General features: G+C 40.3%; 1 protein-coding gene across 16 annotated transcripts in view; it reads left to right on the forward strand.

The window, feature by feature from the left end:
• CELF4 (CUGBP Elav-like family member 4) overlaps window positions 1-3,758 on the forward strand; it is a 705,470-nt gene extending 701,712 nt beyond the window's left edge. For 13 of the 16 annotated variants that reach the window (XM_015653356.1, XM_015653363.1, XM_015653362.1 and 10 more), the window contains 2 exons: window positions 944-1,031; window positions 2,948-3,758. The gene's annotated coding sequence lies outside the window, so the exon portion shown is untranslated. The remainder of the gene's footprint in view (window positions 1-943; window positions 1,032-2,947) is intronic. The other 3 variants (XM_015653359.1, XM_015653357.3, XM_015653358.1) reach the window with 3 other exon arrangements.
• Window positions 3,759-13,585: the final 9,827 nt, after the last annotated feature.

A 13,585-nucleotide genomic window follows, 5' to 3' on the forward strand; every position in this document is an offset into this window, starting at 1 on the left:
TCCATTATCTTTTCAATTCAAGGCCACAGCTAAATGCCAAAGGAGTAAACATCCTTCTTTTAATGATGCTGATTTAGGGACCATTGTATCATCCAAGTCCTCCTACAAGTCTGCTTCCCACCCCATATCAGCATTGCTGTTTCAGAGACCGCTGTCCTGTGAACTGCTAAATGGACATGCAGCAACCAGCAGTAGCTGCTTTCCTTTTTGGTTTCCTTTTTTTTTTTTGTTGTTGTTTTGTTTGGATTTTTTTTATTATTTATTTATTCTCAGCAGCCAAAGCAGCTCTTGGCCTATTACTCCCCCACGATTTTAAACTTGGGATACAAACCAAATCAGAGTGGTACCTGCTCCGGAGTCGATCCGAGGCAGCAGAGAGGCTCCCGGAGGACTCTGGCCAGCCATCCAGTGAAGCTCAGGAGGCTGGGGGTGGTGTGGGGAAGGCCGGTGCTAACAAAAGCATTCTGGTTGGCAGTGAATGTATTTATTTTCCAGACTCCGCAAACCGATCTGTGTCTGCGCTCATCCATTCAGTGCATGCTCTCCTCAACAGCCGCTGCATCACGCTCTGTTCCTGTTCGCTGTTGACCGTGTGTCCACATTTAAGTGTGTGTTTTATGTCAGTGTCTCTGGCTAGGCCTCCTCCATCCTTTATTTTTTATTTTTTTTTTAATTCTTCCTTACTTTCTTTTCTTCTTTTCCTTTCTTTTCTTTCCGTTCAGTTGGTTTGTTTTGCTCTCATTCTTGTTTCGTTTTCTATAGTTTAATGGCAAGTATTTCCATTAGAATTTTTTGATTGATGCTGTGTTTGTAACATTTTTTTTTAATTATTATTTTTATATATATCTTCTTTCCCCACCTTTCCCTTTTTCCACACTATATATAAATATATATATATAAAAAATCTTTTCTTCTTTTGTCATTCAATCAAATTCCAACCAAGAGCCAGTCAAATCCACCACAGTCTCGCGCTGAGCTAGGAAAAAAGTTCTCGTAATGACATGAAAGTGGAGAATACAGTTCCCCAGGCCGTAAGTTCAAATCAACTCGAAGTTGAAAGTGTGACATGATGGCGTCATGTAACAAGCTAAGAATTGGTTGCATGACATGCCGTCAAGTTTCGTGCAGGTGCCGTGATTGAAGCATTTTTCTTGGATGTTGTATCAGTTGATGATTGGCCAGTCATGATCACATGTGCCTTTTTTGACTTTGTGCTGCCACAATTTTTTGCTGTGCTCATTTTCGTTTTGTTTTTGGTGCTTGCAGTGGTTTCTTTATTTGTTGTTTGATTTCTCGTCAGCGTTTTATGCTTCTTTAGATGTCACATAGAAGGAAAAAAAAAAAAAAAGATGGATTCCTAATTCTTTAGAAAAAAAAATGGGATTGTTGTAACTACAGATAATTTGGAAAAAAAAATAGAGAGAAAAATGTGTGGTTAATTTTTTGCACTGAAAATCTTGTGATTATTTTTTTTTTCCGGAGAATTGGGGCCTTTTTCAATTGACACCTTTTTTTTCCCCTTAGGATATTTCAAATCACTTTCTAAAAATTAAAAAAAAAAAAAAAAAAAGAAAAAATGGAAAAACTGAAAAAACAAATCAAAACTAAAAAGACTAATGATAGTAATGGTAGTTTGCAAACTATAGCTATCAAAAAAAGCAACCCCAAGAAAAGCCTCATTGTATGTCTTTTCAAGAATTCCTAATTCTAAGGTGCCATATTACAGCAACTCCAGCAAAAATTAATTGCTTAGAGGGAGGGAGGGATTGAGTGGGAAAAAAACCCATCCAGATCAAAAAAGCAAAATGCATCTTTTTGTTTACAACTGAAAAAGGGTCCTTGACGAGTGTTTTTTATTTTTTTATTATATTATTATTTTTGGTGTTGTAATTGTTTAGACTGCTGTGTACGGTTTGCTGTTTGTTGAACCAACAGTGTGAAAACCTGCCAGCATGGATTGATATTCCGCATGACACTTTTCCACCAGAGTGGACCTTTTGCAGTTTCTAAGTTTCTTGATGTAATAAATCACCGAGTGTATAAGAAGAACCTGCTTGCTAGAAGGAGATAAGAGCTAATCCTTAATGATTAAGCATCCTACTTAAATGTCAAGCCTAGTCGGATCATGATTATATTTTTTTTTAAATATTTTTTTTTATTTAAGAAACGTTAGCTTTACCTTTTTTTTTTTTCCCCAAAAAAAAGTTTATTTCAATAGTCTTTTTTATTTAACCTCCTGTAAATTGCCTGTTCAAAGTCCTACTTTCTGACATTCACAGAGGAGTAGATGTTATTGGCAGCTACATCTCCACAGAAAGCTCATACACTGTCAAAGATGGCACCCCATTAAAATAAAGAACTACCCTTTCCTGATGCCTTTCACCCTACAAAAGCCTGCCAAGCAAGATTGTGATCTGGCATTGCAAAGCAGCACTTAAAAATAATTAAAATGCTGCTGTTTCACATGTGTAGTGATACAGATTTACATAGGCATGACCTAATCTTATTTAGATTTATTATTATTATTATTATTATTATTATTATTATTATTATTATTATTATTATTATTATTACTACTACTAGGAAAAATTGTGTTTTTCTTATCATGATCGTGACTACCTTGCTTACTTTGGGCTTGATCCGGTTCCCACTGAAGTCAAGGGGAATCCTTCTGTTGATGTTAAGTGGGAGCAGAATCAGAGCCAAGGCCTTCAAAAGCAAAACACCAAAGCAGAAGCCCCATCCTGTCCCAATGGAAGGGAGAAGAAAACATCCATTACTTTCAACGGGAGCAGGATTGGGCCCAAAAGAACAGGCTTGATTTTAATTTCATTTTCATTTTTAGGTCTTTTTTTCCCCCCTCCTGTCTCAAATATTCCCCCCACACCTTCCCTACTTCCCCCTCCCCTTTTTGATTTAATTTGCAATGATCTTCTTCATTTTTTAGGGCAGCAGCTGAATGGGCCACATTTAGAAAAAAAAAAAAAGTATATATATATTAAAAAAAAAAAAGTGAACTGTTGGATTACACCTTTGACATATCAGCAAATATCAGTCAAGCTGAAGACTTCAGACCTATTCTCTCTTTGATTGTTTAGACTGTAACATTTCTTCAAGAAAAGTATCACATCTGCTGACTTCGAAGGACATGCGCTTGAAAACAAACAAACACATAAAGTAAAATCAGAGCAGGAGGAAGATGAACCGGGATTTCTGAAGAGACACTGATATCACCACAGCGGCTTTTCTTCAAACAGGAGATGCAAACCTGGATTCTGGCAAAGGAGTGCCTGTTTGCCACCAAGGATGCGGTTACCATGCGAGACCCATGGTAACAGTCACTGAGCATCTTTATCTGTCATTCCTTAGCTATATAGGGACCAAAGGACAAAACTTTTTACCGCAGACTTGTAGCTGTATGTAAAATATGGAAGTTCTTTCCTTTTCTCTGAGCTGTTCCTAAAACAGTTTTTGAGAGTGATTATATGAAATATGTAAAACCTAAAAAAATAAAAAATTTAAAAAAAAAAATTAAAAAAACACAAAAACGCCAAAAAAAAAACCCACAAAAAAAAAAAAATTACAAATGCTTAAATGCTTTTAAAATGGCAAGATAATAGTTCTTTGATACTTTGGGAGGTTCTTTGGTTATACATTAATTAGAGTCTATGAAGCTTTCATATGGTTTTCTGTATAATACGCAAGGATTGCGTTGTTAAAGGCAGGTAAGATGGATATCTATGAAAAGCAAAAAAAAAGTAAATAAATAAATACATAATTAAGTACATAAAAAGGCATAGAAAAGAGAAAGGAAAGATGGTTGATATTAAATGGAAAACAAAAAGGTTTGTAAATGCTTCTAACTCTCCCCATTTAAAATCCTAATAGTTGTACAGAATTTAAAAAAAGAAAGTTTAAAATACCTATATAATAGAAAAAAATTAGACAACATAAAAATAAAAAAAAACAAAAAAGCAAAAAAAAATAATACTACATAGAAGTTAGCGTTAATGCTAAAAACAAAGATGTTGTAGAACTGTAATTTTTGTAGAGTTTAGATTGAGCATAAATTCCTACTCTCTGCCAATTGCTGTTGGATGCTGTTATTTATTGAGGAGAAAAAGGAGAAAAATGGCTATTTTGGCAGCTTTTTTAACTGCAAGCATTCCAGCGATTAAAAAATAAACAAGACAAGACTCAATTCTGTAGACAATGCAAATGGGAAAAAAAAAAAAACAAAAAAAAAACAAAAAACAGCTGTCTTTTTATCAGACGTTAGTTCTAACTTGAACAACAAAACACAGCTAAACGCTTCATGTCTTCATGATCTGCTGTCCGCAAAATTCCCATCATCCTATGCTTCAGTAGCTTCCATATTTGCTCTAGAAACCTTCAGGGCAAGGGATTAGCCTAGTACCTTAATCTTAAAAAAGAAAAAAAAAAAAAAAACTAAAAAAAAAAACTAAAAAAACTAAAAAAAAAACCTAAAAAAAAAACCATAAAAGTAAACTAAAGAAACAATCTCTTTGAAGAATTTCTGAAACTGTTTACAAGGAATTTTGAAAAACAGGGGGATGTTTAAAAAAAAAAAAGATGCTGGCTCTGTTTTCTGTAAATAAATTTGCATATTTTGTAGGACTTTTAATTGTAATGATAGAGAAAAAACAAGGAAAACTATTTAATGAAAGCACGATATTTATCTTTGGTAAATGACTTTAGAGCAGTTAAAAATAAGACATTGCTTTAAAAAATCTGACTCAGAAAAAACAATGAATTATTTAAGAACACATATATTTTAAAGTATATCATATTTATTATAATTTATTTTCACAGTCTTAAAACTTGATTTACATAATTCTCACACTTGTTTGCATCGATTGAGCAGTGTGATAATTGTTTTTGATTATTTGGTTATACTCTTGTTTTTGGTTTATGCTCTTGTTTGTCTTTCTCAGTATTTTTTATCTCAATCTCAAACTTTCTTCTTTGTTGTTTTTCCTTTTTGGTTTTATTTTCCTTTTTTTTTGTTTTTTTTTTGTTTTTTTTAATGTTAATTTTGATTACATATTGGGCCTGACCGTGCAGTCCTTACTCTTCCAAAACTCTCATGGGGATATAACGAGCATTTTGCCAGAGTAAGGACTGAAGCAAACTGAGCCCACAGCTAGGAAGTACAGATGTGTAACGCAGCTGCAGTTCCATACAACTGCTCTTTCACTCTCAATTCCCTAAAACTCCTTGTAATCTTCTGTAATTATTGAATGACGCTTTCCAGCTTAGCCCTAAATAAAGCACAGTTTAAAAAAAAAAAAAAAAAAAAAAAAGCCGTGTTCTTTACTTCTTGATGGCTTTTCTTAATGTGTTTGCTTTGAGAACAAAATGAATCTATTTCGACTCTTTCATTAATATACATTGTTTGAGTATCAGAACAAATCCCTTTGTTATATAAAACGTATCTCATTGGATTGAATTAATGACACTGTTTCATTTCATGTCTGCTTGATATTCCAGTGTGGTTTACCTTAAACCTAGTAGGTTAGAAGATCAAATAATGGTACATACAAATTAGTGTCATTGTAGCTCCCATTTGAAGCCTGTTGTTTGATTTCACACTCATGGGTTTTTCATGCTGATAACTATAGAGGCCAAAGCTCGGGACGTTGCTCCTTTTGCTGCTTTGGGAAAACCCTGTCAAATTCAGCAGTCTCCAGAGACAAAGCTCAATTTCTTCCTCAACATCCCTCACATCTTGTCTTTTGAATGGTTATTTTCTTTTCCCCTGAAAGGCTGTACCAGATCAGCTGAGCTGAGGTTGGGGCTGAGATCAGGAGCCTTTGCATTTTCTCCCTGATTCTTGCAGCCACATCTGCATTTGGACAAGTTGCACAGGCTAAATCCACCTCTAAATGAGTCTAATGTGCTTGTCCATAAGTTGAACTCCACTGGAAGGAGTTCTGTTAGTAGGAAACTCCTATTATTAATAATATCAGTTACTTAAGTCTGTTCAGGGCAGTAGAAATGAAATATAAATAAGATGATGAACACAAGGAGGGAACACAGTATTTGCTTTTCTTCTGAAAGGAAAGACAAATAAAGATGGGCACATACACCAAACCTATCCCTGCTTTTCAACAAGAAGATGTTCTGCAGAGGACAGAGTAGGGTAGAAATATGGGAACTGGTCTCAGATGTCGCTGAAAGAGAAAATGAGGACTAGATTTCCAGTAAGAAGAGTTTTCTATTCCAAAGGTTATTCAGCATCCTGTCCTGAGATGCAGGGATGAACAGACAAAACCACAGCCTCTTTCCTGGGTCAGGAGAATAAAGTGTGGGGGAGGGCTCATGAAAATCACTATTTGAAGGAAGAAAACCTCACAACAAACAGGAAAGACTCAATTTCCCAAAATGGCATAGCAAAGGGAGAACTGAAAGGTGCTGTCTGATTGTCTCTCCACTTGTCAGGCCTCCTCTGCGATCTTCAATGTCCCCAGAGCCCTTCCCTGCCCTGCTCGAGGTAGATGCTGTGTCTCTGCTGTGTGAGTCACATCCTGATGGATCTGCAAGAACACATCCATGCCATCCAAGCAGGATGGGCTGCACCCCTGGGGCATCCAGCTGGGAACACTTCTGGCCAATGAGACACAGCTGGGGGCTGTTGACTGATGATTGTGACACAAGATTTTGTCTTGTTTCAGGTACCCTGAAATACACAGCAGATAAAATATCCAGTGTTGGTGGGCTATCAGCTCCCAAAGGGAGACCAGAAAACACTGTTAAAGATGACTCTATGACTTAGGTCAATACCCCAAAATTGTTTCACTTTGCAGAGACACCTATGGAGTTACTGGATTGGGGAAACTAGATGTGAGGACCATCAGGGACAACCAGTGACACAAGAGAAACCATGCCTGGTCCTGGCCTTTCTCCCAGGACATCCTCATGGCATTACACTGCAAGCTCAAAGGGTGGTCAAATCCCCAGGTTCAGCCCCAATACAGGGAATAGGGAAGCACCACAAGGCTGTCAGCTTGCTGGAGGTTCATTTACACTGGAGGTTCATTTACACTGGTGCGCTGGGAAATAAAGCACTGCTGCCAAACCAAGTGATGGGTACTTACCATACTCTGCTTTCTGGTTGTGGTGAGGCAGAGGAGAACAGAAGGGGCTGAACACAGACTTACAGCTGGTTAAAACACCTTTCTCCAGGCTGTGCAGACACACCAGCCCTGATTTAAGTGCTTGTCTCAGAGACACTCCATGCTTCTCACCAGAAGTTCATCCATTTACACTGCAGGTGCTGTAAAGAAAAAAACTGCAGCACAAGCCTGTTTTGGCATGGGACTCTGTTGTTGGGGCAGGCAATTATCCAAGGAAATATCCCAGTCTGAAGCAATGAAAATAGAGAGACCAAGTCTACCTGAAAGCCTGTAGCTGCATGTCTGTGTGCACCAGCACGCAGAACATTGTATTAGAGGTTCAAAAGCCACTGCATGTTTGATGCTGGATCCCCTCTCTTGTTTGTAGCTGCTAAGTCACATTACATGAAACTAAAGGTTTTTTTTAAAGGTCAAACATTCATCAGTGTGCTCCTTGGTATCATTATAGTAAACTTCCCATATCCATGAGTAGCTCAAGGCACAAGAACAGGGCATGGTTTGTTGTCATTCTTTGGGGAGTCCTATGAAGACACCACAGCCTATAATCACATTTTCATGTCCCTAAGAAAGCAGTTCATACCCTCCTGGAGTCACTTTTCCTTTTCAGCATAACTTCACACAGGCACTGAGTCACATTCCCTTAGCATACACGAGGTAAAACAATTCCTCTACCCACCTCCACCCCATTCCCACACCATGGAGATGTCCATTAGAAAACTTTATTTCATTAAAGGATAATATGAATTTTGAACAAGGCTCCAGAGTTCTGCCTATTTTCCCTTTGTACAACAAATATTAAAATAACATTTGGAAATGTTCTTGCAAAGCAAGGTCAGGACTTTTCCACCTCCAATATTTCAGTTTCCAACAGCACATTTCTCCCAGTCCCAAATATGACCTGGGTGCAGCAACTGTCCCATAGGCCTAGAACCATGCAAGGTGTTTGTCATCCCAGAAATAACTCACACATCACAGGGGGATTGGTAGATGGGGAAACGCATCACCAGGTGATACAGTGCAAGGTTATGCTCTGCACCACTTGGAGAAGGAAGTTGCTGGTGCTCTTCCTTACTAATGCCCCTTAACAAAGCTCATTTGAAATGGCCTGACTTGTCCTGCCACTCCCGAGCCTATGAAATGGGAATAGGCTGCAAAGTCAAGGCAGCCACCTGTTGAGCCTGAAAACATCTTTTGGAATAGCATTGCTGTCTACTTGTCGAGGAAATCAGTTCCTAAAACAGGTTGCAACACCACAGCTTCTCTCTTGCTACAGTAAATGCTGATATTAGGCCAAACACATCCCCAAAAGCACTCAGAATATTCCAAATCAGAGCCCTTATGTTTCATTTATTAAGGGTGTGAGGTCACTCTGGTGTCTCATAGAAAAATAGAATCATTTAAGTTGTGAGGAACCTTTAAAGGTCATCTAGTCCAAACCCCCCTGCAGAGAGCAGGGGCTGGATAATGTTGCTCAGAACCTCATCCTTCTGCACACTTGCCCTCACCATTGTACAAGCTTCTGTTAATGCCCACACAACCTGAAACCTTCCCCACATTGCCTCTGAGGAACCTCTGTAATATCAGCATGGTAAATACACAACAAATGCTGGTGGGAAGAAACACCCTTGAAGCAAACATCCTCTCACCATGGCATTCATGAGCTATCCTGAATTCAGGGTCTCACTCTGGTAAGTTCTGAACTTGGCATGGATCAGCAAGCAAGATGGGGAAGGTATTTCCTTGCACAGGTATAGGTAAGCACATGCCCTCCTCGTGTCAGCAGCAGCCTTGCAGGGTGCAGTGCATTCACATGAGACACAAGAAGAACAGGTTCAGATTCTTCCTCACCCAGATGAAGTTTTGTCTGAGACTCCTGTGACACACAAGACAGCCCTGATTATAAGGTGGTAGGTCAGTCCAGGGAGGTGTTCACAACTCCTCTAACTGACCTGCCTCATCTTGTTTAAAAAGGTGGAAATAGGAATGTAATCAGGAAGTGAGTCACTCTATAACCTCTCCTAGGAGAGCCAGGCTCCTAACACCACTCCTGAATATGATATACATTGTACAGCTCCCACCTTGGTACTCCCCAGTCTGCTCCACGTGGCCCTTTCTTGGGGTGTAGTCATTGCTGGGTTGCAGCTATTTCTTTCATGCTCAAAAAGAAGAGATACAAACGTGCAGGTTTGCAGCCAGCTGGTGAGTGGGTAGGTAAACTCTCCCCAGTGGGGAACCACAGCCTAACATCCCAAAAATGGGTGCCTCTCCCCTGACACCCAGAGAAAGGCCCTAAATTTCTCCCCACCCTTTGAGGCAGATCAGATCACATATTTTATTTTCTTGCATACACAGAGAATGCAATTTTCTAATTTGGTGTGGTGAGCCCTACCAGATAGCAAAACACCCACAAATTAGGCATCATGATTGTGATGCCTCCTTTGTGAGTCCCTCCTACAGAGATGATTCTGCTTCAGCAAGCTACAGAACAGGCTCCAAAACTGGAACAGTTGTCAGAAGGCATATTGTACACAGATCCTCCTACCAACTCCTACAAGAAAAGATTACCTTCTTTCAGCTAGAACAAAGAGCTATTAAGTGAGACAATGGGCCTAGCAGCATTGGTGAACCATCTGTCATCAAGCGTTAGACATTAGCAATGTCTTTTTTAAGCCAAGCCAATAGAAGCCCCCAGCCACCCCTACAATGGCATAAAAGCACAGATAAAAAGTGTCAGCCCAACTTATCCTTGTTTTAACTCCTCGCACTCGGTCTGTTCTGTTACTGCTGCTTCCTGTAGCAGCCCCAGTGCGTGCAGGACCTCAGAGATTTCTCACAATAACCACATTTCACATAAGTGGGCTGCTCTGGGGTGCAGCCTGACTTGTTTTGAGGGCTGGCAACCAGGAGACTGATATGAGACACTTTCCCTTCTAGACCCAAATCTCCTAACCCCAAGGGACAGCTATCCCGTGTTATTATACCTCTAATTGTGCTCCAGAGCCCAGATGCCAAAGAGGGTCTGAGTCCCTGTGCACAACTCTGAGAGGTGATTAGCAGCAAGCAGCCAAGTGTAGGATAGGAGGTGAAACATGAGATTTAGACTGAGGAGAGCAGGCTGACCCTATGTATGGGAACAATCAGGCTCCTCTGCCCAGCCTAAGCATCCCACTCAGTCAAAACTCCTGCTCTGTTCTGTGTTGTACAGAACAATCCAAGCCAGACATGTACAAAGAGCTGGAGAGCTACCTGGCTGTGCAGATTAAGCTCTGTAGATTAAGCAGGAGTTGTCCTGTATCTGCCTTATTTACACCTTTCAGTTTCCAGCCCAAAAGCCTGACCTTAAAGCTTTACTAAGTAAATATTTTCTCTCCTTGACTACCAAGCTATTGCAGTGCTGGGAGGGGGCTGAGTTTGAGTGAAATACTGGACATTTAAGGAGTTTTATTTTTTCTAGAAGTAAGGAATCCACATAAACAACACATTTGACTGAAAGAAATACAGCTCAAACCCAGTTTAACCAGAGAGTGGGGAAATTCTCCTTCCATGGAGGGATGAAAACAACCAAATGCCAAATTTTAGGACAGGTTTTCAGATTTAAAGAAGCATTTCCTCCCCACAAACCACGAACAGTCAAGGTCTGCAGCTGGGGTGAGAGGACAAACTTGGCCTGACTGGACAATGCCTTGCCTTCACCCAGATCATGTGAAATCTTTGGTGGTCGTCAATTAGAGGGGACCCTGTCACTGCTCATGAGCCCAGCTGCTGATTTTTGTTGCACTTTCAGTTGGGGACACAGGAAAAACATGAAATGTGACTTCTCAGTGGTTGGTCCTCCAGGGCCTGGGCACGCAGAGCCACCTTGCCTGTCTCACAGGTGACTTGGTCATGGCCAAGCATTTCACCTGGCTAAATCAGGAAACAGCTTCCATGCAGATAGAAACCAGCAAATCTCACTGGGGAGGTAGTGACTGGGAGAAGCCAGGTGAAGTGGGAAGTGAAACAGTCTAGCCATGGTTTGTACTCACTGTTTGAAAGCCTCAGAGAGGGTACACATGTTTGGGTACCGCATGCAGGAGAGAAGCACTGGTGTTTCTGAGCACCTCCATCCTGAGCTGAGCAGCAGCCAACAGGCTTGAGATGTGTTAAGGCCAAGAGGCCACAGGTTCACAGGATAGCAGGATTCAAGGGTGTCAATCCAGCTTCTCCCACTCTATGGAAACATAAATTCAAAGACAAATACAGAAGAGGGACAAAACTGGAATTTGAGCCAGGGGGAAAGTCATTGGTCAGCATCACATGGCAAGAACAGAAATGGTACGGAACAGAGACTTTGAGGTCTTCAGCCCTTTCACTGCATGACTAAACTGTACAATGTGACTGGCATGGAGAATGAGTGGATCTGAGGGTGGCATGAAGCACTACATGTGCTAAACAGATCTCAGGGGTCTTGCATCACCTGCCCTGGTCACTGTGAAGTGGCACCATTTTCATGGTGACTGGAAACACCAGTGAAGAAGGCACATTGCTCCATAAATTTTTCCAGTGGCTGGTCTTTTACAAAGCTCCTCCCATGTCTTTCCAACTGGGGTTGTGAAAAGCATTCAACAATGGCCTCTTTCTGCAGCAAAATAAGTTAATAGGAACATTTACAACTGTTTTCAGTGAACACCTTACAAAAGTCAACAAGAAACTGCAATTTTAGTGTGTCAAAGGAGCTAGAATATCCTGTCCCAACATGCCCATCTTTTACCCAATAAAATCCACAATTGGTGTGACAAGCTGTAATAGACAAACAGCTGTGCTCTGTCATTCTTCTGTGTGAAAACACCTTTAGCCCTTTACTTTATCAGGCCTAAAGTCATTTCTTTGGCAATAAGATCAACAGAAACCTCTGCATTTTTCTTCCAACAGTTAAATTATTTATGAGCTTTGAAAATAATCCCACTTTGTCTTCTAACCCTAGTTTTGCATATATACATGTCGACCCCTGTGAATTCTTCAGCTAAAATATGCATTCATTACAAAAGCATTTCAGGGTATTTTTTTTCTTTCCTCTTTATCTACTTGTTTGAATATGTTGTAAACTTGATTAATGTTGCCTTCTAATCTCTTTCTTTCTAGAGAGAACACCTGGAGCTCTTTTAACCTGCCTCAAATAAAAAATAAAACCCAAGAGACAAACAACCCAAGTGGCAATGTCACACTTCCACAACCCTTTCCTTTCCCTGGCCATGCATTTCTCCTCATCTAAGAGGGTGGACACATGGGCAAAACTTGTGTCAATGAACCTACAGGGCCATGGTTTTCTTCTAAAGGCCCCTTCCTTATGCTCCTAGTAACCTGCTTAGTTTCATGCCTCTCTCAGACTGGAATAGTTTGGGGAGATTTATGACAGCAATTCTTCTGGTTCCTTTCACAATGTGTTTTCCGCTATTCTCATCTATCGCTCTGCCAACATGCATCATTTATTTAATACCAGTCACTAGACACATTAAGCTGCCTTTTTTTTTTTTTCCTTTTTTGTTGAGGACATTTCCCCCCATACCTGGAGAAATCATGCAGGTAAATAACATCTGAGCCAACAGTCTTGGACCTGCCTTTTCTGCCTCCATCCAAAGCTTTCCAGGGGTATCAATCATCCCCGAACTAGGATTCTTCTCATTTTAATTATGCTAATATCGCCATAATTTCATTCTCGTTAACAGCAATTGAGTTTCAGTCTCTGCAGATGGTGAAGCTGGACAGTTACCAAGCCACATGCCATCTTGAGAGGAGGTTATGGACCAGTGCTTAGCCTGTGGCAGTGCTGCTCAGCACCATTTCTGGGTTGCATCACTTCACTTTACCCATTTGTGAAATGGCATATGCCTTTGCCTCACACTGATTTTGAGAATTACAAAGGACACTTCTAAAAATAGAGTCCAGTGCCCAGCTAGCTCATTCTTGTTACAATGCAACCCTGCCTGCTTTGACAATTTCAGGTGAAAGCCAGAGAGGAATAAATTTAAAGTGGCTTCAAAGAGGACAGACACTCTTCACAAGGAGCCTCAGGAGAAGACAAAGGAAAACAAGTACAGGTTGTACCAGGAGAAGTTTGTTCTCAACATAGGCAAGACATCTTTTACAGTGAAAACTTTCAATCACTGTAACAATCTCCCCAGGGATGAGGTAGAGTCTCCACCACTGGTGGTTTTCAACATGCCATTGTATTGCACTGGGTGCTAGATCATCTCATCTAAGCTCCCTTCCCCATGAAAATTTGGACCACATGAACTTTCTAGGTCTCTTCCAACACGGGATGTTTGATGATTCTGTGGTCCTGTGGTTGTTGTAGGTGTGCACAGGTGTGTATGTTACCACGATAGACACCAGGCCTCTGAACCTCCCCAGGAGAGCAGGTGTAGCCCCCAAATCATGGCAGTGCTGAT

The sequence above is a fragment of the Parus major genome, chromosome Z (genome assembly GCF_001522545.3).
Source record: "Parus major isolate Abel chromosome Z, Parus_major1.1, whole genome shotgun sequence".
Taxonomy (NCBI): Eukaryota; Metazoa; Chordata; class Aves; order Passeriformes; family Paridae; genus Parus; species Parus major.